This window comes from Lithobates pipiens, unplaced genomic scaffold, assembly GCF_037356315.1.
Source record: "Lithobates pipiens isolate NorthernLeopardFrog02 unplaced genomic scaffold, aLitPip1_a1.2 Scaffold_22, whole genome shotgun sequence".
Lineage (NCBI taxonomy): Eukaryota > Metazoa > Chordata > Amphibia > Anura > Ranidae > Lithobates > Lithobates pipiens.
The window spans coordinates 214,670,542-214,696,599 of NW_027507784.1; the positions used below are offsets into that span (position 1 = coordinate 214,670,542).

A 26,058-nucleotide genomic window follows, 5' to 3' on the forward strand; every position below is an offset into this window, starting at 1 on the left:
TCCAACAGAAAAAGTTAGACGGAAGCTTTTCATCATATACTTCAAACATATGTATGCCTCATCTGACTTTTTTTTTTTTCGAAAATTCTGAAGGACCTAGAAATAGAACACGTTTTAAATATTTCTGAAGGAACCAATTGCTATAGGGAAAAGCACTTGTCTGAATGCTGTTTCGAAGGACTAAAAACTACACATGCTCCAAAACAAGTACGAGATGGAAGCTATTGGCTACTGGCTATTGAACTTCCTTTTTCTAGTTGTACGTCACCGTGTTCTTGACAATCACATTTTGGTGCGATCGTGTGTACGCAAGACAGTTTCAGCGGAATTCTTTTTGGAAAACCCTTCAGAGTTTATTCCGATGGGAAAATCGGTCATGTGTACGGGGCATAAGAGAAAAAAGTTTCCACCTGCAAGGCAATATCATAATGTGCTAGTATGCACACATACTAGCACATTTTTGAAAAACTTACTTTAACATAAAGTCCTCCAGCTGTGCACTGTCAGAGCTGCAGAGGCTTCCCTCTTCACTCAGTTGTCCTTTCGGGTTCAGTGACTGATTGGTCAAGCCACGATAAGGTCACTCCTGCGCATGCGTGGGAGTCTCTGCTGCGACACACAGCTCTGAAGGAATGCCACAAGTATGTCGTCCCTTCAGAGCGCATGCGCAGGTAATGTCACTGTCTGCTGCTCACAAGAATATCCCCTAAACTGTGTACGTTTAGGAGATTTTCATTTTACTTACAGGTAAGCTTTATTATAAGCTTACCTGTAGGTAAAAATTTAATGAGAGTTTACTACCACTTTAATAGGGGATATATTGCTCTAAAGCAGAAGTATGCTGAAGACCTTCTTTTAGCTTTAGTGCATTTTTAAAATGCCATGTTTAACTCTTTCATTGTGGGCCGCAGAGGCTTAGCATGGGGTGTGTAGGGGTTGCCGTGGCCCCGGGCGCAAAATTTGGTGGGGGCGCAGCATCCGGTGCTAGTGACACTCCGTCCAAGTGCTAACTGTGTACGGACAGTGTCACTGGCTGTGCTCTGGCCCCCATGTTCCAGTTCAGGCATGGTGCCTGGTGATTGGACGAACACAGATCACATGCGGTGGCAGGGCTGGATTGCTCTGGGAGTCCTGCCTCTGCCTTGCTGTGTAAACCGCCGCCGTCTTCGCTTCCTCCGCGCTGGACTGGATCTCCCCTTTCTCCATTGTGGCAGCCAGTCTGGCACTGGCGGTGCGGTACCAGCTCTACTCCACATCATGAAATGAAATTACATCTTCGGGGAATCAGATCTTCCTGACCAAGTGAACAGTGGTATGTGAAACGGATGTACACTTCACATACACAGAGCATCACCCTCTCCCCCACTTATCTTCAATGCCCCTCCCGTCCCCCTCATGTTCCTCCTGTCCCCCCAATGCCCCCCCATGTTCCTCCTGTCCCCCAATGCCCCCCATGTTCCCCCTGTCCCCCAACGTCCCTCCTGTCCCCCCACTCATCCCCAATGCCCCTCCCATCCCCCATGTTTCTCCTGTCCCCCCATGTTCCTCCTGTCCCCAATGTCCCTCCTATCCCTCACTTATCCCCATTATCCCACTTATCTTCACTTGTCCTAAATGTTCCCCCTCCCCTCCCACTTATTTGAAATGTCCCTCCTCTACCCCCACTTATCCCCAATGACCCCCCCTCCACTTATCCCCAATGTCCTTTCTGTCCCGCCACTTATCCCCAATATCCCTCCTGTCCTGCCACTTATCCCAAATGTCCCCCCTCTCCTCCTACTGATCCCAAATGTCCCCCCTCTCCTCCCACTTATCCCAAATGTCCCCCCTCTCCTCCTACTGATCCCAAATGTCCACACTCTCCTCCCACGTATCACAAATGTTTCTTCTCTCCTCTCCTCCTATGTATCCCCAATATCCCCCACTTATCCCAAGTAACCCCTCTCTCTCTCCCCACTTATCCCAAACATCCCCCCACTTAGCACCAATGCCTCCCTCCCCCACTTAACACCAATGCCCTATTAACAGCACCAATATCATTGCCTATACCACCTCATTGCACCCCCTCTCCCCACCTAACAACATTGCACTCCTACTGTAAGCTGTAGATGCACTTCTGTAGCAGCCCCTCTCTCTGATGTCTCTGTAGATGGGGAAGAGACTCTTTGGGGGTGGGAGGAGAGCTCTGTACTGGAAGGGGAGTTGTAAACTGTTCGTCCTGAGCCCTGTAATCTTGTACGTAGCACACTCATGAACTCTGCAGTGCATTCTCTATGCAGTGCACTTCTGAACTCTGCTCACTCTGCTTAATGCACTCCTGAACTCTTTGCACTTTTGAGCTCCTCACTCTGTATGTAGTGCACTCCTGAATCCTGCACTCAGTACATAGGACAGTCCTGATCTTTGCACTCAGTGCGTGGTAGAATCTTAATCTTTTCTCTTTGTATTTAGCACACTCCTAATCTTTGCACTCTGTACGTAGCTCACTACTGAATTCTGCACAATGTATGCAGTACACTCCTGAGCTCTTCACTCTGTATGAATTGCACTCTGAACTCTGTACCTAGCGCTCTCCTAAACTTTACACTCTGTACATAGGGTACTCATGATTTTTGCACTTGGTACGTAGCATAATCTTGATCTTTGCACTTTGTATACACACTCCTGATCTTTGTACTCTGTACGCATTCCTGAACTCTGCAGTCTGTGCAAAATGCACAAGTAGTATTTAACAATGCTCCAACACTCGTAGGCAGTGGTGTTGTGGTTAAGTTCTTTCACCTATTCTCTGAGAAAAAATACCCTGCCTATAGTATGTCTGCAGTCTCTGACCATTTCCTGTAGTATGTCTGCAGTCTCAGAACATCTCCTGTAGTACATCTGCAGTCTCTGACCATCTCCTGTAGTATGTCTGCAGTCTCTGATCATCTCCTGTACTATGTCTGCAGTCTCTGATCATCTCCTGTACTATGTCTGCAGTCTCTGACCATCTACTGTAAAATCTCTGCAGTCTCTGATCGTCCCTTATAGTATGTCTGCAGTTTCTGACTGTCTCCTGTAGTATGTATAGCACTAAACAATATGCACAACCCTTACGTCTTGGTTATTATTGGCTACCTGCTCTGCTGTATATAGGTGCTTCTCGTTATTTACAACCTAGATCTCTGATTGGCTGCCCGCAGCTTTTTATTATTGGCTGATACTGAGAAGATATCTCTTTGACTACTGTAATCAAAGAGATCTCAGATCGAACCAATAATAAAAGGCTGCAGGTGGCCAATCAGAGGCTCAGGCTGTGAGTGGAGGAACCTGGGCCCCCATTCGTGGGTGCTAAAAACCCACAGGTTAGAGGGAGCAAATTACTTGCCTTGCCCTGGGTGCTGACAACCCAAACTACGCCACTGGTGGGACCTGTTTTGCATTTTTCACATCAGTTGGCCAGGCCACTTTTTTCTATCACAGCCAACAATCTTCTAGCAAACAATAGCAATGACAGTGGGTGGAACCTGATGGGGAAGCTGAAACACTAATTCTGCCTTATGTCTGCTCTTTCCTTGTGACTGACAGCAAGCAGTGGGAATATTCAATAGTCAAAAGCAGGTTGTCTACTGGTTAAGGATCTGTCCACTGCTTTCTGTCAATGACAAGGGGGAAGGCCAGAGAGGGAATTAGTGATGGTGAGTCCCCAACAGGCTCTACCCACCCAATTTAAAACTCCCCCACCACTGTGCTGACTATGTGACAGCTGCAATGGCAGGAGGAAGCATTGCTGCACTGAGGAAGAGTGTCTGTATGGATACCCAAGTCACAATGCACCTCCACATGCGGTGAGTGCCCCAAATTAATTTACTTGTTTACAACAGGTGCATGAATCTGTTGCCTGCATCTACATTTGTCATGACATTTGTCATATGAAGGCACGGCAGAATTCCAAACAGTGTCTGCCATTTCCCTGAATATATATATCATAAATACTGTATGCATCACAAATTAAAAAAAAAAAGACATAATCAAACACAGTTATGGACAATGTGATGTAAAATATTTACAATGTGCAATCGCTTTTCTGAAATTGTTACATTATTTTCACAGGCCTCTTTGGAGCGGTTTATAGAAAGAGCAAAAATAAAGATGTCAGACATAAAATGATTAAAGAGGAACTGCAGTCTGCTCACATAATTTATAATAAAAACATCTTTATCTTTGCCATTCTGAAGCTTCGCTCCAATTACTTCATTTTATTTTAGATATATTGTGATTCTGTATTTGCAAAATATGCTGCAAAAATCCCCCCCCCCCCCCCCCCCCAACCGAATCTGGCTGCATTTTAACTGTGGGCAGCTGAAGATGCTGCCTGTTCACTTCCTGGATTTACACAGACACACAGAGGCACACCTCCAGTTCTGCAGCTCTCATTGGCCCTCTAATGACTCCCCCCCCCCCTTCCTGGCAAACTATCACAAGAGTGAGAGAGAGAGCTGTGCATGATGTCAGAAGCCTAGGCTTTTTACCAGACAAGAAACAGGAAGTGGGCTGAATAAGGTATTTACTGGCAGAAAAAAATTGTTTTACTATCCAAAGTTAAAAAAAACAAGGGTAGAAGATTTAATAGATGGAAAATTGAAAAAATGACCTGATGTTCCACTTTAAGTACAGCTTTGAGTAAAGATTATTTGAGGTTGTTCCAATCAAACCGGCGGTTTGTACTTACTTGTGTCACTAATTAGTTGATATGTCTATCACTATAATTTTAGTAGACTGGCGCGAAGATTTCATCACTGACAATGAAATGAGAAAGATGCTGACAGTTTCATCATTCAACTACAGTGTCTTTTTTATTGCACTGCTATTCAAAAGCATGTCCTCACATGCAATGAAGGAGATTAAAATATATTTAGGTTTTTTACTGTGAGATCCGAAAGATATAACACTTAGGCTCTGAGTGATGTGTGTGTGTGTGTGTGTGTGTGTGTGTGTGTGTGTGTGTGTGTGTGTGTGTGTGTGTGTGTGTGTGTGTGTGTGTGTGTGTGTGTGTGTGTGTGTGTGTGTGTGTGTGTGTGTGTGTGTGTGTGTGTGTGTGTGTGTGTGTGTGTGTGTGTGTATTTTTTTTCCTATAAGCAGTTTTAACCACTTTGGTGCGAATTCACAAAAACTGGAGAAGATTTGAAAATTCTCATTAGTAATCAATTAATTGTCACTATGGAAAATGAAAATATCTGTGGTCAAAATTAAAAATCATGTATTCATTCCCATGTTGAGTTTCCATTATTTCTAGAATACCCCTATTAACTTTTTGATGAATCCCACAATTGTTTTCTTAAATGCTGGGGCATGTATTCACAAATTGTAAATATGCACTGCTATGTCACCGATTTCACAGAGTCTGCTATCTGATCTAAAATGTTACCTCTTGAAGTTCTGAATGGGAAGAGTTACAGGACTCACAATCAATACAGGAAACACATGTGCCATCAACACTGCTTGCAAGCAGCAAAGGATCATGAGATATACCGTATTTTCCGCACCATAAGACACACTTTTTTCCCCCATAAACATGGGGCAAAATGTCTCTGCGTCTTATGGAGCAAATGCATGGTAGGCACTGACCCCCCGCCCCCCCCCCCGCCGATGGCAATGCCCCCTGCTGCCACTGCCAGAAGAAAGGTGGGAGAGTGGAGGACAGACATCTGAAGCCCCTGTGAGCAGGGTCGGACTGTCCTAACAGCGACTGCAGCGCTCTCCTCCCTCTGTCCTCCGGTGCTCATATGTCACAGAACTGGGTCTGTGTGCAAGGTCCCACCCCCTAGACCGGCTTATGTGATAATAGATTGAATCAGTGTTCCGCCTATCACAAGAACCGGTCTAGTGGGGCGGGACCTTGCATACAGACCCAGCTCTGTGACATACGAGTACCGGTGTTGTGCCATATAGTGTCCGGCCATCATATAGCGTCCGCGCCGTACTGCGCATGTGCAGTACGGTGCGGACGAAGCTTCGGAAAATCTCCGAAGTTGAACGACGCCTGCGCCGAGAGTGGAGGTGGTGGCCCCGGACATAGGGTTCTGAATATTAGAGGGCCCTACGCTTCGGGCTCGGCTTTGCTGCGCTCGGCTCTTTTATATTCCTACTCTATGTCCACTTGGATAGTGGGGATGGAACCTGGACTCAAGGCACAGGCGCCTTTCATCCTCGGCAATTTTCGGAATCTGTGCATGCGCAGTACACAGCGGACACTATCGGATGGGGGACCTTATATGACAAGACACCGGAGGACAGAGGAAAGAGAGCGCTGTGTTATCCAGAGGCTGACATTAGTGGGCACAGAGGCTGCAATGGGCACAGAGGCTGCAATTGGTTAGCATAGAGGCTGCAGATGGTGGGCACAGATACTGCAGTGGTGGGCACATAGAGGCTGCAATTGGTGGGCAGAGAGGCTGCAATGGGCACAGAGGCTGCAATTGGTAGGCATACAGAGGCTGAAATTGGTGGGAAAAGATGCTGCAGTGGTGGGCACATAGAGGCTGCAATTGGTGGGCAGAGAGGCTGCAGTGGTGGGCAAAGAGAGGCTGCATTTATGTGCAATGGTCAGTTTACATTTATGGCAATGGTCAGGCTGCATTTCATGAGGACTGGTAAATATTTTACACCATTTGGGTCAGAATATTTTTTTCTTGTTTTCCTCCTCTAAAACCTAGGTGCGTCTTATGGAGCGAAAAATACGGTATATTCCTTAGAAATTGAACATAAACCAAAGGAATGAGCAGAGGAAATGCCACAAAGCATGCAGGCATTTATTGTTTCATTATTTTTTATTAAAGTTTCCACATAAACAGGTAGAAAGTACACTTAAACACACCTGTTATACATGTATACCTAGGTGACTAGTACATTTTATATCAAATATCAATCGTGGGATAGAGAGCGATGTCCTCCCATTTCCAGGCACCCCATCTGGGAGCAAACTGCCTGGGGAGAGACAACACAACCCACCCTATAGTTCACCTATGCACATGGGGCGACAGAACAGTTACCTGTTGATTGTTGTTTTGTCAGTTATGCATTATGGTATATATACATATGATTGTGCTTCAGAACAAGGTGAAAGAATAGGAGTCAAAAAAATAAAGTGAAAAAGTAACTAAATAAAAAAGGAGTAAAGAACAGAAATTACCACCACTGAAGAGCTAATCGGTATCATTCAGTATCATATCAAGTATTTCGCTGGTTGAACTACCAGTGTATCAAAGAGGAGTCTCTGGAAATCTTGTGGACCATAGGGATCTGGTATGGATTTTGAGGGGGACCCCCACACCATTTTTTTTTTAAATTGGTGCGGGGTTCCCCTTAATATCCATACTAGACCTGAAGGGCCTGGTATAGAATTTGGGGGGACCCCCACGCAATTTTTTTACATTTTGGTTCGGGGTTCCCCTTAATATTCATACCAGACCCAAAGGGCCTGGTAATGGACTTTTCAATGACTTTTATGTGTATTGCATGGGCTGACAATTCATTATAGCCACGAGTACTTTTAAATTACTTCTTTCCTTTAGAAATTGAATTTTTGTGCATTTGTGCATTTTGTGCAGGGACTGTTTTAAATACGAGAAACATGCGCCACTTTACAGGCATACTGTAGACACCCCCCAGGTACAAAATTTAAAGGAATATTTAAGTTTTATTGTTTCACTTTAAGCATTATTAAAATCACTGCTCCCGAAAAAACAGCAGTTTTTAAAACTTTTTTTTGCATTGATACATGTCCCCAAACACTTTTTATGACAATACCTTGCATATAAGTCTTTAAAATTAGCACTTTTGATTATTCATGTTCATGTCCCATAGACTTTAATGGTGTTCATGTGTTTGAACACATGTTTTGCCTGTTTGCATGTTCTGCCGGAGGGGGGGGGGGGGGGGGAGGGGGGGGGTGTTGTTCGGCTCATCCCTACTAACCATGCAGTGCTAGCTAGTCTGGAGGAAAAACAGTCTGCAGCAATATAAGTTCTGGAGGAGTAAAGGAGTAAAGGTATGTAGCAAGTGAAGTGCTGGAGGTCTTAAGCAAGAATTTGTGCTAGAGAGAAGTCTGTAGTGTTTATACTGGAGTGTATATAGAAGTAGGGTTGCCACCTGTACGGGTTTCACCCGGGCAGTCTGGTTTTTTAATGATGTGTACGGGTTTTCATCTGCTCCAGACCCGTACACATCATTCAGACTGGACTGCCAGAGAGTGATCAGACTGCTCTGTGGATGATGTGTCTCCCCTCCCCCGCTGTCTCACTAATGACATAGTGTCAGTCCACCCCGCACTAATGCTGAGTGCAGGGGGGATCCGAAGCACTTCAGTGAGCCCACACTGCCTGCCGATGATTGCGTGCAGGAGGGAGCCGGTGGGCGGTCGCAGACAAGGAGTGACAGCTGAAGAATCGAAAAGCAGGGAGGAGGATGTGCCCAAATCTACTGCCAGCTTCTTTTCTATGGCAGCAACACACCCTTTATCCTGGGCACAGGCTCCTCTAAGGCTGGATCGGGCTTTAACAGAGGTCCTCTACAGGTGGGCGGAGCAAGCGACCCTACACCAACTGCAGCCTGATCACTGCTTCCTCCTGCCCAGCAGACATCAGGCTCACCCTGGGGTAGATTGAAGAGAACAGAGGACTGCATATTCTCCTCCCGTGAGTCCCAACCTGTTTGGCCTTCGAAACTGTGTGATCCTGTGCTGTAATCCTGTTCTGCATCTTGCAGTGCAGCTTTACTGAACAAGAAAGTAAAGATCTTGGCCATGTCAGGAATATATTGGGACTTTTCAGGCTCCACATAGATGTATTCCACACACACACACTATGTCTTATTTAAAATGATTCTTTTTGATAATGTGGAATACTTCTGTGTAGAACCTGAAAAGTCCCAGTATATTCCTGACATTGTCATGAGCATAAACAGCAAGAGACATACAGAGTACTATACAGCCCATCTCCAGGAAAGGGGGAAATTACCACTTTTACTTCTATGTTTCCATGTTCCAGCTGCACTGCTCTCCTCCTCCTCCCTAAGCCTCAGCATCACTGCACACCATACAGGAACATTAACCCTGTATGGTACAATGAGGATGATGGAGTGTCTGTCAGCCTGTCACAACTTTCACTGAAGCAGCGGGGGATCAATTACAGAGATTGAGGGAACCAGAAAAAGTCAATTTGTTCCAATTGACTGTATTTATTATGGCTCAGAGAAAGGAACTGGAAAATACACCCTCAGTCCCTTTCTCTGTTTCAAAAGTGAGCTATCAGGGGTCTGTTTAGTCTCCTGATATTTCACCAAAGCCACCCCCCCCCCCAAGACTGTTAAAAAAAAGGTAAAAATAACTACATTTGTCACCGTCTACTGCCCTACTGACACCGTCCACAGCTCTACTGACACGTCCTCTGCCCTACTGACATCGTCCACTGCCCTACCGTCCACAGCTCTACTGACACTGTCCACTGCCTTACTGACACCGACCACTGCTCTACTGACACTGTATACTGCTCTACTGACACCGTCCACAGCTCTACTGACACCGTCCACTGCTCTACTGACACCGACCACTGCCCTACTGACATCGACCACTGCCCTACTGACATCGTCCACTGCCCTACTGACATCGACCACTGCCCTACTGACATCGTCCACTGCCCTACTGACATCGTCCACTGCCCTACTGACATCGTCCACTGCCCTACTGACACCGCCCACTGCTCTACTGACACCGTCTACTACTCTAACTGCCCTACTGACACCGACCACTGCTCTACTGACACCGACCACTGCTCTACTGACACCGTCCACTGCTCTACTGACACCGTCCTCTGCTCTACTGACACCGTCCTCTGCTCTACTGACACCGTCCTCTGCTCTACTGACACCGTCCACTGCTCTACTGACACCGACCACTGCCCTTGAAACACCAACCACTGCCCTACTGACACCATCCACTGCTCTAGTGACACCGTCCACTGCTTTACTGACTGACACTGTCTGCTTTTAAGGTAGGCCAATTCATATTTTTAAAATTACATTTTATTTATTAATTTAATCATAATTTATGGGTACAAGAATGCGTTTTATTTAACAATGTCCCTTTCAGTCCCTCCCAATGTAATTTGGCAAACACTCACTGTTCACCATGGTGCACCTAGCTCACTGCATTTCTACTCTCCTTGAGGCACTCAAAGGTGTCCTAAGTTTTTTATAATCCTATAATGTATACTCCACACAAAAAAAATTGTGCCGCAAAAGTGTTCGGGTTTGGCTTGAAGAAAAGGTGGCAACCCTATATAGAAGTCCCAAGCAAGCTGCACTGAATGTTCCTGGGCATCCCATAATTTCCCATTTCCCATCCAAGTTGAATCCCCTCAATAAAAAAAGGAAAAAAAAAAAACATAGCTTGAGGCTGTTCTATGTCTCTGAGTGTCTGAGAGATGGATGCCAGGTTGGGCAGGGTGACAGGTGAACCACTACATTCAGCAACCCCTACAGGGGAATGGCTACACCTACATATACCCAGTGAAGGGACTATCCTCAGGTGACACACAGAGATGAAACAAATCCAAATTATAAACGCAACACTGTGTTTATCCCTATTTATCATGAGCTGAACGCAAAGATCTACGACTTTTTCTAAGTACACAAAAGGCCTATTTCTCTCAAATATTGTTCACAAATCTGTCTAAATTTGTGTTAGTGAGCACTTCTCCTTTGCCGAGATAATCCATCCACCTCACTGGTGTGGCATATCAAGATGCTGATTAGACAGCATGATTATTGCATAGGTGTACCTTAGGCTGGCCACAATAAAAGGGCACTCTAAAATGTGCAGTTTTGCTGTATTGGAGGGGTTGGGGGGTCCAAAAACCAGTCAGTATCTGGTGTGACCACCATTTGACTCACGCAGTATAGCACATCTCCTTCGCATATAGTTGATCAAGTTGTGGTTTGTGGCCTGTGGAATGTTGGTCTATTCCTCCTTAATGGCTGTGCGAAGTTGCTGGATATTGGCAGGAACTGGAGCACGCTGTCGTATACACTGTTCCAGAGCATCTCAAGCATGCTTAATGGGTGACATGTCCGGTGAGTATGCTGGCCATGCAAGAACTAGGATGTTTTCAGCTTCCAGGAATTGTGTACAGATCATTGCAACATGGGGTTGTGCATTATCATGCTGCAACATGAGGTGATGGTATTAGATGAATGGCACAACAATTTGCCTCGGGAATCTTGTCACAGTATCTCTGTGTATTCAAAATGCCATCAATAAAATGCACCTTTGTTCATTGTCCATAGCATACGCCTGCCCATACAATAACCCCCATAACATGGCAAAGCACGTTTTTTTTTAATTTAGAGTCCCTGGTAAGAGGGTCCCCTTCCTTGGTCATCAGGCTTTTTTCAAAGGCTTGTTAAGGATCTAGGCCTCACCCAAGTTCATCAGTGGGAAGCGTTCATTCAGCTGGCATAGGTCAAGGTGCCAGGCCAGCCTAGTCTGAAGAGAACAAAAAAGGGAGACAAAGACATAAATATCCCAGTTGTCCATGTGAAGATCTTCACCTGAAAGCTGCACACTCCAGCAGTCCCTCACAGATAAAAATCAGGGTTGGAAAATCTTCTCATGGTGGCATCAGCTCTCCTGAGTGGCTCCTAGCAGGCTATCCTGCTTTCATAATCACAACTAGGGATGAGCCAAACACCCCCCGGTTCGGTTCGCACCAGAACTTTCGAACGGACCCCAAATTCGTACGAACGTTAGAACTTCATTTAAGTCTATGGGACTCGAACGTTTGAAATTAAAAGTGCTAATTTTAATGGCTAATATGCAAGATACTGTCCTATAAAGGGTTTGGGGTCCTGGCTCCTGCCCCAGGGGACATGGGTCAATGCAAAAAAAACTTTTAAAAACAGCCGTTTTGGCGGGAGCACTGATTTTAATGACGATTAAAGTGAAAAAAAAGTGAAATATTCCTTTAAATATCGTGCCTGGGGGGTGTCTGTAGTATGCCTGTGAAGTGCCACGTGTTTCCCGTGTTTAGAACAGTCCCTGCACAAAATGACATTTAACGGAAATAACGTCATTTAAAACTGCTTGCGGTTTTAATGTTATATCTGGTTCCTGCAATATGGTTGAAAATCATTGAGAAGAATGGCATGGGTAGCCCTCCCTGCCCATTACCAGCCCCTTTGGGTCTTGTACGCATATTAAGGGGAACCCCGTACCCATATTAAAAAAAGGAAATACGTGTGGCCCAAAGGCCCTATATACTCAGAACAGCAGTATACAGGCGGTGCAAACAAGACAGGGACTGTGTAGGTTTGTTGTGTTAAGTTGAATCTGTTTGTAATTTTCAACTGGTACATTTTTAAAGTGTAGCTCCAGTCAAAAAAACTATTTTTAAGCTTTTTGGAAAACATAGGGAAGGGTTATCACCCCTGTATAATTTGTTTTGCCGTCCGTCTTTTTCAGAGCACGCAGACAGCACGCACAATCTCCTACCGCTGACTGCAAGCTCTATTTAAAACGAGCAAGATAGTTAGCTATATAGGTGGATATAGCGGTGTATACTGCGTTCAGAGCACGCAGACAGCACGCACAATCTCCTAACACTGACTGAAAGCTCTATTTAAAACGAGCAAGATAGTTAGCTATATAGGTGGATATAGCGGTGTATACTGCGTTCAGAGCACGCAGACAGCATGCACATTCTCCTAACACTGACTGAAAGCTCTATTTAAAACGAGCAAGATATTTAGCTATATAGGTGGATATAGCGGTGTATACTGCGTTCAGAGCACGCAGACAGCATGCACAATCTCCTAACACTGACTTAAAGCTCTATTTAAAACAAGCAAGATATTTAGCTATATAGGTGGATATAGCGGTGTATACTGCGTTCAGAGCATGCAGACAGCATGCAGAATCTCCTAACACTGACTGAAAGCTCTATTTAAAACGAGCAAGATATTTAGCTATATAGGTGGATATAGCGGTGTATACTGCGTTCAGAGCACGCAGACAGCACGCACAATCTCCTAACACTGACTGACAGCCCTATTTAAAATGAGCAAGATAATTAGCTATATAGGTGGATATAGCGGTGTATACTGGGTTCAGAGCACGCAGACAGCACGCACAATCTCCTAACACTGACTGCAAGCTCTATTATAAAAGATAGATATATCGCTAGATATCTCCTCGCTGCCGGCACTGTGATTGGCCAAGCATGCGGGGTCACAGTGCATGCTTGGCCAATCATGAGCCAGCAATGCACTGCACCATCACAGTGCATTGTGGGCCGTGAGCGCCACACGAATTTGGCGCGAACGGCCCATAACGTTCGGAATTCGCCGAACGGGCGAACAGCCAATGTTCGAGTCGAACGTATGTTCGACTCGAACACGAAGCTCATCCCTAATCACAACTTTGTCCTTGTAGTTTGCTCTCCCCATCCTCTATTCCTGGCAAATGTTCTAAAACCAGGCCGGGTTTCCTCAAGACCTGGCGCCCACAGAAGCTTGGGGATGTGCATATACTCCCACACTAGGTAATCCTCCCACTCTCACCAGGAGTTCTCAATGCGCGTCCATGATGTCGGGAGGGACAAAGGGGTAGTCCAGACCCCACTCCAGAGCTGTTTTGTGCTGAACTTCCCTCTGGAACCTGGACAGTTCTCTTGACTTCTCTTTTCCTGGAAGGACACAAGCGTTGGAGGACTTCTTGACTCACACATCTCCCTATTGCACTGGCTCAATCCAGGTGGGGTCAGCAGGCACAGCTGGCATTTCAGGGACAGAGTCTAGTCCTGCTGGGCGGTACTCACAGTTACCAGATCCCCTACCAGACTGCTCTCCATCCTTCTCCCCGATGTTGCTGGTTTTCGCAGGGGAGTCACTAGGCTTAGACTCTACCCCGCCTTGTCTGGATGATCCAATGCCCTCACCGGCCTTCTGTAACTTCCATGGCTGCAATGTGCAAAGTCCTGACTGCAAGTCCATTTGGTAGTACTATGGCCTCTGCTTGCTGGGTGTCAGCTAGAGGAGCGGCTTGTCACAGTGCCCACACTGGATCCAGGCACTGACCACCGCAGTTGGCACTTTGTAAATGGGACACAACAGGCACAGTTGCTCAGCCCCCTCGATCATCCTGAGGGCAAACCCCCCGCGAGGCTCCAGCTGGACACAGGTGTTGACCAGTGTCCACTTCTGCAGATCTGGCAACCGAGTCAAATCTGGGTACATGCCTGCACTCTCCGCCATCTTGCTCTTCTCTCTCACTGCTAGCAGGGAAAGCTGGGTCTTTAGGGTGTGACTCTGCCTCCAAGTTTCCAGACTGCCTGGCGCCTGCAATGCTGATAAGCAGGCCTTTTCCGGTGTGCTCTGCTGTAACCCTTTGCTCACTATACTGAAGTTTGCAGGCACACTGATACTTGCAGAACTTGTCCAGGCATGCTGTTCGGCACCGATTGCATGAGCAACTGCGAGCAGGTGGCGGCTGACATCTGTTGCTGCCTTTGGTAACAGCAAAGTCTCTGAAAAAGTCTCATGGTTGGACAACTGGCAAACCCCCTGCAGGCACCTGTTGGCTTACCTCGAACACCATGGGCAACAGTAGACATTTCTGTGCATACTTTACTGTATTTAGCAGGATTTTGGAGCATAACATCACTTTTTTCAGCTTTAAGTGTATCGCTGGAAGTATTTGTAATCCATGGGTTTACATGACTCGGACTTTAACACTATCCAGCCCTCCTGGCTGTCTTGCTCCCTGGAGATTTGTGCTCTCCTGCTGCCCTCCACTTTTCTCCCATACATCTGATCAGGACACTTCTATGTGTCGTGAAGAAGGTCCCTTCTGCACCCGATCCCAGGCCTGAGGTCACCTCCCCAGACTAGGTCCTCCCTCAAGGGCCAGCGACAGCCTATCACTCCATCTCCCGCTTCCACCCGAACTCCTCTGCCCCAGCTGGGCTGACCCTGAGTATTTGAGGGGGCCTGCCCCCCCAACCCATCTGGTGGGGAATGGTCAGGGCCCTCAGAATAGTCCAGACAGCCTGCTCACCTCCACTCCCATTGTTTTAGAATCTTCTACCAATTTCTAAAAGTAAGGGTAGGTCTCAGAGATGCTGCCTATGAGTCATCCAGCCCTACCTGACCCTGATAAAGCAGGCCTACACCTACACTAAGCTATTCTACTTCTATCACACTGGAGGGTGCTACACACATAATGAAGAAAACTTTATACATTAACATTTCAGGGGTAAATAGGGTGTCAAAAATTTTAGATTTGGGAACATTTAAGTAAATGACAGTTAGTTTATATTGTTAGTCAAGTTTAAAAAGACACAAGTCCATCCAGTTCAACCAACGGGAAAAAAAAAATAGAAAACCTCCATACAAACAATCCTATATCCATGGTTGATCCATAGGTAGTAATTTAAAAGAAAAAAAATAGCAATAAATAATAATCCAATTTGATCCAGTATGAGAAAAAAAATTCTGTCCTGGGGTTGATTTACTAAAGCTAGAGAGTGTAAAAACGAGTTCATCTCTGCATCAATCAGCTTCCAGGTTTTTTTGTAAAAACTTAATTGAAACAGGTTGAAATTAGAAGCTGATCATGCGCAGCTGCTCCAGATTTTGCACTCCAGTTTTAGTACGTCAACTCCATGGTGTTATATTGTTTTTGTGGGTTTTCTACTAAGAGTTCTACATTTTGATTATTCGATACCAAAGAATAGGATGTCTCTTTTTAGTAATGTGTCTCTCAGATATACTGTAGCAAAATAATTGTGATCACATGTATACATATTGTATATGTACTCTTTTCTATCATCAGTATGTCACAAGCATGCCTTAGTTATTGCACAGTGTAAAAAGCAAACAGCTATAGTGGAGACAGAATAAAAAACTATCACTTGTTGAATAACAAATGAGGGAGGGAGCACAGTTTGCAAAGAATGACACCACATCCAAACAGATATATATCAAAGAAAAGGTGGAAAATATGACTTTAAAGTGTCAGACATGACTCCAAGGAAAACAAAGACATGATCTAAAATTTTAAGGTTTTATTTAACACAGTAAATTTGTTAAAAACCTATGTAACAATGAAAGTAAGCTACCCAGAGGCTTACACTTGCAGTATAAATATTCCTAATCCGACTAGGCCAACACTAGAAATATACAAATGTATATTAATACAATATTATACAATGTATGCAAATATAGGTGGCTGAGGTGCAGGATAATAGTTGTTGGTCTTAATACATTTCACTTCATCAAGAGACCCTAATATATCAGGGAACGAAACACAATCATTACATGTCATCTACATCCTTTCGTATCTATGTGGAAGCACCGCTGCTGAGGAATTCTAATCATCCCTGAGAGGAGGGGAACAGCATTGGAAGGCTAATGCCACGTACACACGATCAAACAATCGGGTGGAAAAGTCCGGCAAACTCAAGTCTGCCGGACAATCCCCCCGTGTGTAGCCTCCGGCGGAATTTTTTGACCCGAAAGTACGACGGACTTAGAAAGTAGTTTTGCACTCCAATCTTCCCTCCGGACTTGCATTTCGGCGGACAATCCGGCCGTGCGTATGCCAGTCCGCCGTACTTTTGAAATGAATGGACTTTTCCCTCCGGAGAAAAGTCCGCTCATTTTGAGCACGTCTCCAGATAGGCGGGGCCCGCAAAGGATGCGCCGCTGGCCCCGCCACTTGGTATGGACTTAAAGGGGAACCCCTACGCCGAAAAAAATTGGCGTGGGGGTTCCCCCCAGGTCCACATCAGACCCTTGTCCGAGCACGCTACCCAGCCGGCCAGGAAAGGGGGGGACGAGCGAGCGCCCCCCCTCCTGAGCCGTACCAGGCCGCGTGCCCTCAACATGGGGGGTGCCTTGGGGAAGGGGGGCCGCGTGGCCCCCCCACCCCAAAGCACCTTGTCCCCATGTTGATGAGGACAAGGGCCTCTTCCCGACAATGCTGGCCGTTGGTTGTCGGGGTCTGCGGGCGGGGGGCTTATCGGAATCCGGGAGCCCCCTTTAATAAGATAAGGATTTAGGAGAATAATTCCGATGATTTCAGAAATTTTCCCTCGGATGGTGGACCCCATTTTCACTGTCTGTTGGCTTTGCTCACCAATTATATTATGAAACAGGACACCTGCATGCGGCAAGCCATCACTCTGGAGCAGAGGCTCATCGCCACCTTGCAGTACTTGGCGACTGGGAGAAATCTACAGGACCTCAAGTTCTCTACAGGAATTTCTCTACAGGAAGTTCTCTACAGGCTCTGGTGAGCATTATTACAGAGACCTAAAATTTTTACAATGGGCCATCAGAGGGGGTGAGGAATCTGATAAGTGGACCTTACATTTTTGTCTTGAAATACTCCTTAAAATAAATATTATATTGATGTCGGCCAAAAATGTTTGTGTCTAATCTGCTTGCAATGTTATGTGCAAAAGTACTTTATGTTTTTTTTCTTTTTTGACTCCACAGTTTCCTTCAACACCACAGGAATGGCAGACTGTGGTATCCAATTTTGCCAACCGTTGGGACTTTCCCAACTGTGGAGGGGCTATAGATGGGAAGCACGTGCACACCGCACCACCCCCATTCGGGATCTTACTATTAGAACTATAATGCAGTGTGTATATGACTAGGTCCGATGGAATCAGTCCATTGGACAATCCAATCATGTGTGAACTAATCTGAAAAAAATCAGATGGACCTAGAAATAGAACATGTCTCAAATCTCTCCGAAGGACTCAATTCCTATTGGGATAACTGTTCATCTGTATGCTGGTCCAACGGACCAAATACGAAGCAAGGGAAGCTATTGACTACTCGCTCGCTATTGAACTTCCTTTTTTAGTTCGGTCTTACATCATCACGTTCAAAACTAACAGACTTTCGAACAGACTTAGTCGTGTGTGGCCAAGTCCATTTGTTTGAAAGGTCCCGTCAAAACTCTGCCGAAAGTCTGTCGGGAAGACCGTCGGACCTAGTCTGACAGAAAGTCCGGTCGTGTGTAGTGATGGCCGAACGGTTCGCCCGGCGGTCGTTTCGCGGCGAATTTCCGACTTTCGCCGTCCGCGGGTTCGAACGCCTTTTTCCGTCGTTCGCCCCGGCGGACTTACGTGTTTAATGTATACAAGAACTTTAACCTTTCGTGACACGTTTATCATGTGTTACAGGACAACCAATTGAGACATGACAGCTCATGGACACTTGGACATTCCCCCTAACCTATAAATACACCCGATCCGGTGGCCATTTTACATTCTTTCTTCTGTCACTGTAGGGAAAGGATCCTGTGTGGAGTAGGGACAGAGAAAACGCTAGCTATTTGGTACACAAAAGTTCTTTTCAGGACTGGTATAGGTGTTAGGTCAGCAGCCTGAGTTTCTTTTGTCAGTTTAGATAAAGGGACAGAGCGCTGTATGCTGCTATTTTAGGGACAGCTCAGCCAGATTAGTCTTTCTTCATCATCATCATCATCATCATCATTAGCTGTTACTATCAGGTCCACAAAAGAGCTGTTCCAGCTAATCGTTCCAGCCTACTCTTTTTTGCCAATTTGTATAGGGACAGGCAGGAAGCAGTGTGTCAGGCAGTGAGGATAATTTTAAAGACTTGCTGTTACTATTAGTTCCACAAAGGTTCTTTTCAGGACTGGTATCAGTGGTACGGTAATAGGCTTGTACACGTATAATATTCTTTCTTCCAAATATAGAAAGAATATTATACTTGACTGCTGCCCTTCTGCTGCAGTCTGCTAATCATTCACAACTCACTTGTTCCACAAAGCTCTTTATCAGGACTGGTAACTTGGTCTGTCTAGGGTGCTACGGTACATAGGCTTGGGTGCGGTACAGTCTGCTGTTCTGTAAGGACCGCTATCGGTCCACAATACATAGGGTTGCCGTGCACTACTGCTGACCGCTGCCCTATACTGCAGCAGTCCTTCATTGGTATAGGGACTGACGTACAGTCTGCTAATCACTAACACACAACCTGCTTGGTCCACAAAAGTTCTTATAAGGACTGGTAACTTGGTATAGGGTGCTACGGTACATAGGCCTGAGTGCGTTACAGTCTGCTGTTCTGTAAGGACCGCTATCGGTCCACAATACATAGGGTTGCCGTGCACTACTGCTGACCGCTGCCCTATACTGCAGCAGTCCTTCAGCGGTATAGGGACTGACGCACAGTCTGCTAAACACTAACACACAACCTGCTTGGTCCACAAAAGTTTTTATAAGGACTGGTAACTTGGTATAGGGTGCTACGGTACATAGGCCTGAGTGCAGTACAGTCTGCTGTTCTGTAAGGACCGCTATCGGTCCACAATACATAGGGTTGCCGTGCACTACTGCTGACCGCTGCCCTATACTGCAGCAGTCCTTCATTGGTATAGGGACTGACGTACAGTCTGCTAATCACTAACACACAACCTGCTTGGTCCACAAAAGTTCTTATAAGGACTGGTAACTTGGTATAGGGTGCTACGGTACATAGGCCTGAGTGCGTTACAGTCTGCTGTTCTGTAAGGACCGCTATCGGTCCACAATACATAGGGTTGACGTGCACCACTGCTGACCGCTGCCCTATACTGCAGCAGTCCTTCAGCGGTATAGGGACTGACGTACAGTCTGCTAAACACTAATACACAACCTGCTTGGTCCACAAAAGTTCTTATAAGGACTGGTAACTTGGTATAGGGTGCTACGGTACATAGGCTTGAGTGCGGTACAGTCTGCTGTTCTGTAAGGACCGCTATCGGTCCACAATAGATAGGGTTGACGTGCACCACTGCTGACCGCTGCCCTATACTGCAGCAGTCCTTCAGCGGTATAGGGACTGACGCACAGTCTGCTAAACACTAACACACAACCTGCTTGGTCCACAAAAGTTTTTATAAGGACTGGTAACTTGGTATAGGGTGCTACGGTACATAGGCCTGAGTGCGTTACAGTCTGCTGTTCTGTAAGGACCGCTATCGGTCCACAATACATAGGGTTGCCGTGCACTACTGCTGACCGCTGCCCTATACTGCAGCAGTCCTTCATTGGTATAGGGACTGACGTACAGTCTGCTAATCACTAACACACAACCTGCTTGGTCCACAAAAGTTCTTATAAGGACTGGTAACTTGGTATAGGGTGCTACGGTACATAGGCCTGAGTGCGTTACAGTCTGCTGTTCTGTAAGGACCGCTATCGGTCCACAATACATAGGGTTGACGTGCACCACTGCTGACCGCTGCCCTATACTGCAGCAGTCCTTCAGCGGTATAGGGACTGACGTACAGTCTGCTAAACACTAATACACAACCTGCTTGGTCCACAAAAGTTCTTATAAGGACTGGTAACTTGGTATAGGGTGCTACGGTACATAGGCTTGAGTGCGGTACAGTCTGCTGTTCTGTAAGGACCGCTATCGGTCCACAATAGATAGGGTTGACGTGCACCACTGCTGACCGCTGCCCTATACTGCAGCAGTCCTTCAGCGGTATAGGGACTGACGTACAGTCTGCTAAACACTAATACACAACCTGCTTGGTCCACAAAAGTTCTTATAAGGACTGGTAACTTGGTATAGGGTGCTACGGTACATAGGCTTGAGTGCGGTACAGTCTGCTGTTCTGTAAGGACCGCTATCGGTCCACAATAGATAGGGTTGACGTGCACCACTGCTGACCGCTGCCCTATACTGCAGCAGTCCTTCAGCGGTATAGGGACTGACGCACAGTCTGCTAAACACTAACACACAACCTGCTTGGTCCACAAAAGTTTTTATAAGGACTGGTAACTTGGTATAGGGTGCTACGGTACATAGGCCTGAGTGCGTTACAGTCTGCTGTTCTGTAAGGACCGCTATCGGTCCACAATACATAGGGTTGACGTGCACCACTGCTGACCGCTGCCCTATACTGCAGCAGTCCTTCAGCGGTATAGGGACTGACGTACAGTCTGCTAAACACTAATACACAACCTGCTTGGTCCACAAAAGTTCTTATAAGGACTGGTAACTTGGTATAGGGTGCTACGGTACATAGGCTTGAGTGCGGTACAGTCTGCTGTTCTGTAAGGACCGCTATCGGTCCACAATACATAGGGTTGCCGTGCACTACTGCTGACCGCTGCCCTATACTGCAGCAGTCCTTCATTGGTATAGGGACTGACGTACAGTCTGCTAATCACTAACACACAACCTGCTTGTTCCACAAAAGTTCTTATAAGGACTGGTAACTTGGTATAGGGTGCTACGGTACATAGGCTTGAGTGCGGTACAGTCTGCTGTTCTGTAAGGACCGCTATCGGTCCACAATAGATAGGGTTGACGTGCACCACTGCTGACCGCTGCCCTATACTGCAGCAGTCCTTCAGCGGTATAGGGACTGACGTACAGTCTGCTAAACACTAATACACAACCTGCTTGGTCCACAAAAGTTCTTATAAGGACTGGTAACTTGGTATAGGGTGCTACGGTACATAGGCTTGAGTGCGGTACAGTCTGCTGTTCTGTAAGGACCGCTATCGGTCCACAATAGATAGGGTTGACGTGCACCACTGCTGACCGCTGCCCTATACTGCAGCAGTCCTTCAGCGGTATAGGGACTGACGTACAGTCTGCTAAACACTAATACACAACCTGCTTGGTCCACAAAAGTTCTTATAAGGACTGGTAACTTGGTATAGGGTGCTACGGTACATAGGCTTGAGTGCGGTACAGTCTGCTGTTCTGTAAGGACCGCTATCGGTCCACAATAGATAGGGTTGACGTGCACCACTGCTGACCGCTGCCCTATACTGCAGCAGTCCTTCAGCGGTATAGGGACTGACGCACAGTCTGCTAAACACTAACACACAACCTGCTTGGTCCACAAAAGTTTTTATAAGGACTGGTAACTTGGTATAGGGTGCTACGGTACATAGGCCTGAGTGCGTTACAGTCTGCTGTTCTGTAAGGACCGCTATCGGTCCACAATACATAGGGTTGCCGTGCACTACTGCTGACCGCTGCCCTATACTGCAGCAGTCCTTCATTGGTATAGGGACTGACGTACAGTCTGCTAATCACTAACACACAACCTGCTTGGTCCACAAAAGTTCTTATAAGGACTGGTAACTTGGTATAGGGTGCTACGGTACATAGGCCTGAGTGCGTTACAGTCTGCTGTTCTGTAAGGACCGCTATCGGTCCACAATACATAGGGTTGACGTGCACCACTGCTGACCGCTGCCCTATACTGCAGCAGTCCTTCAGCGGTATAGGGACTGACGTACAGTCTGCTAAACACTAATACACAACCTGCTTGGTCCACAAAAGTTCTTATAAGGACTGGTAACTTGGTATAGGGTGCTACGGTACATAGGCTTGAGTGCGGTACAGTCTGCTGTTCTGTAAGGACCGCTATCGGTCCACAATAGATAGGGTTGACGTGCACCACTGCTGACCGCTGCCCTATACTGCAGCAGTCCTTCAGCGGTATAGGGACTGACGTACAGTCTGCTAAACACTAATACACAACCTGCTTGGTCCACAAAAGTTCTTATAAGGACTGGTAACTTGGTATAGGGTGCTACGGTACATAGGCTTGAGTGCGGTACAGTCTGCTGTTCTGTAAGGACCGCTATCGGTCCACAATAGATAGGGTTGACGTGCACCACTGCTGACCGCTGCCCTATACTGCAGCAGTCCTTCAGCGGTATAGGGACTGACGCACAGTCTGCTAAACACTAACACACAACCTGCTTGGTCCACAAAAGTTTTTATAAGGACTGGTAACTTGGTATAGGGTGCTACGGTACATAGGCCTGAGTGCGTTACAGTCTGCTGTTCTGTAAGGACCGCTATCGGTCCACAATACATAGGGTTGACGTGCACCACTGCTGACCGCTGCCCTATACTGCAGCAGTCCTTCAGCGGTATAGGGACTGACGTACAGTCTGCTAAACACTAATACACAACCTGCTTGGTCCACAAAAGTTCTTATAAGGACTGGTAACTTGGTATAGGGTGCTACGGTACATAGGCTTGAGTGCGGTACAGTCTGCTGTTCTGTAAGGACCGCTATCGGTCCACAATACATAGGGTTGCCGTGCACTACTGCTGACCGCTGCCCTATACTGCAGCAGTCCTTCATTGGTATAGGGACTGACGTACAGTCTGCTAATCACTAACACACAACCTGCTTGTTCCACAAAAGTTCTTATAAGGACTGGTAACTTGGTATAGGGTGCTACGGTACATAGGCTTGAGTGCGGTACAGTCTGCTGTTCTGTAAGGACCGCTATCGGTCCACAATAGATAGGGTTGACGTGCACCACTGCTGACCGCTGCCCTATACTGCAGCAGTCCTTCAGCGGTATAGGGACTGACGTACAGTCTGCTAATCACTAACACACAACCTGCTTGTTCCACAAAAGTTCTTATAAGGACTGGTAACTTGGTATAGGGTGCTACGGTACATAGGCTTGAGTGCGGTACAGTCTGCTGTTCTGTAAGGACCGCTATCGGTCCACAATAGATAGGGTTGACGTGCACCACTGCTGACCGCTGCCCTATACTGCAGCAGTCCTTCAGCGGTATAGGGACTGACGTACAGTCTGCTAAACACTAATACACAACCTGCTTGGTCCACAAAAGTTCTTATAAGGACTGGTAACTTGGTATAGGGTGCTACGGTACATAGGCTTGAGTGCGGTACAGTCTGCTGTTCTGTAAGGACCGCTATCGGTCCACAATACATAGGGTTGCCGTGCACTACTGCTGACCGCTGCCCTATACTGCAGCAGTCCTTCATTGGTATAGGGACTGACGTACAGTCTGCTAATCACTAACACACAACCTGCTTGTTCCACAAAAGTTCTTATAAGGACTGGTAACTTGGTATAGGGTGCTACGGTACATAGGCTTGAGTGCGGTACAGTCTGCTGTTCTGTAAGGACCGCTATCGGTCCACAATAGATAGGGTTGACGTGCACCACTGCTGACCGCTGCCCTATACTGCAGCAGTCCTTCAGCGGTATAGGGACTGACGTACAGTCTGCTAAACACTAATACACAACCTGCTTGGTCCACAAAAGTTCTTATAAGGACTGGTAACTTGGTATAGGGTGCTACGGTACATAGGCTTGAGTGCGGTACAGTCTGCTGTTCTGTAAGGACCGCTATCGGTCCACAATAGATAGGGTTGACGTGCACCACTGCTGACCGCTGCCCTATACTGCAGCAGTCCTTCAGCGGTATAGGGACTGACGTACAGTCTGCTAAACACTAATACACAACCTGCTTGGTCCACAAAAGTTCTTATAAGGACTGGTAACTTGGTATAGGGTGCTACGGTACATAGGCTTGAGTGCGGTACAGTCTGCTGTTCTGTAAGGACCGCTATAGGTCCACAATAGATAGGGTTGACGTGCACCACTGCTGACCGCTCACCTATACTGCAGCAGTCCTTCAGCGGTATAGGGACTAAGAGTTTTGTCACAGGGTCATTTAAAAAATGACATGCAGAGGAAGAGGCAGGCCCTTCCGCAGGGGTGGTAGGGGTAGGGCAGGAGCAACAGGCTTGAGCCAAAGTGGGAAGTTGCAGAAGGTGCGTTCAATTACTTTAAAGGATGCACCAGACTTGGTTGAGTGGCTCGCTCAGCCTTACTCTTCTGCACCCTCCTCATCCTCTCGATCTGCACCCTCTTCTTCACTCTCTGCTATGTGCACCCCCAAAGACACTACCACCAACAACACGACCACCACCACCACCACCACATACCTTCCGCTTGAGTCACTGGAATTATTTTCCGATCCATATCAAGAGGACATTTCTGATGCGCAGCCACTCTTGGTATTGGATCAGGAAGAGGAGGTAGCAACAAGCGCTACTCAGCAGTCTGACGCCAGTACCCAGATCAGCCCAAGGAGGAGGTTGGTCCCCGGTGTTGCTGCCTACTCTACTTATAGCGGTGGGGAAGGTGACGTTGATGATGACGTGTCTAGTGATGTCACGTGGGTGCCCACAAGAGAGGAAGAGGAGGGGAGTTCAGAGGGAGATATGGACCAGCAGATAGGGAGGAGAAGCAGCAATGACTTACATTGCACAGCAGGGACAAAGCAGACTGCAAATGTATCAGGAGCGAGTCATCGACCATGTACGGTCACATCTGGCGCTCCCAGGACACCGGCACATGGCTCCGCAGTGTGGGCTTTTTTTAACGTGTCCGCTGCTGACAATAGCGTTGCCATCTGCAATCTTTGCAGTCAACGCGTTAGTCGCGGTAAGCCCAATACTCACCTAGGGACGACCGCCTTAAGAAGGCACATGAGCAGCCATCACCGAGCCCAGTGGGAGCAACGGAACACACAAAGCCACACTGCAGGCTCTCACCGTCCAGCCTCGTCTTCTACTTCTCCTTCTCCTCTCTCCTCACAATTGTCCTCCACTCCACCTTCCATCACGCCAAGCTCACATTTTTCTGCAAAAAGGCAGGCTTCCGTGGGCCTAATGTTTGAGCGTAAAAAAATGATGACGCCGGATAACCCTCTTGCCCAACGGTTGGCGGCTGGCTTGTCAGAACTCATAGCCCGCCAACTACTGCCATATAAACTGGTGGACTCGGAGGCCTTTCGCAAATTTGTGGCCATTGGAACACCACAATGGAAGGTCCCAGGAAGGAAGTATTTCTCAGAGAAGGGCATCCCAGAGCTATATGGCCATGTTCAGCGGCAAGTGAATGTATCTCTGGCACACAGTGTCGGTGCCAAGATACATCTGACCACAGACACGTGGTCTAGCAAACACGGGCAGGGAAGGTATATCAGTTTTACTGCCCACTGGGTGAACCTTCTGACGGCCGTCAAGCATGTAACCCGTGGCACCCGTGTAGATTTGGTTTTACCGCCACGGATTGCATGCAGGCCTGACTCTTCTTCTCCTCCTCCTACTCCATCCTCCTCCCTCTCCTCCTCAGCTGCCTCCTCCTTTTCCGCTGCTAGCGTCTCTTCCACTGCACCGCCCAA

At 47.0% G+C, this 26,058-nt stretch overlaps 1 protein-coding gene across 1 annotated transcript in view; it reads right to left on the reverse strand.

Annotated features, from left to right (window-relative positions):
* GRIN2A (glutamate ionotropic receptor NMDA type subunit 2A) overlaps window positions 1-26,058 on the reverse strand; it is a 159,280-nt gene that overhangs the window by 109,883 nt on the left and 23,339 nt on the right. The gene's annotated exons all lie outside the window — the stretch shown is intronic.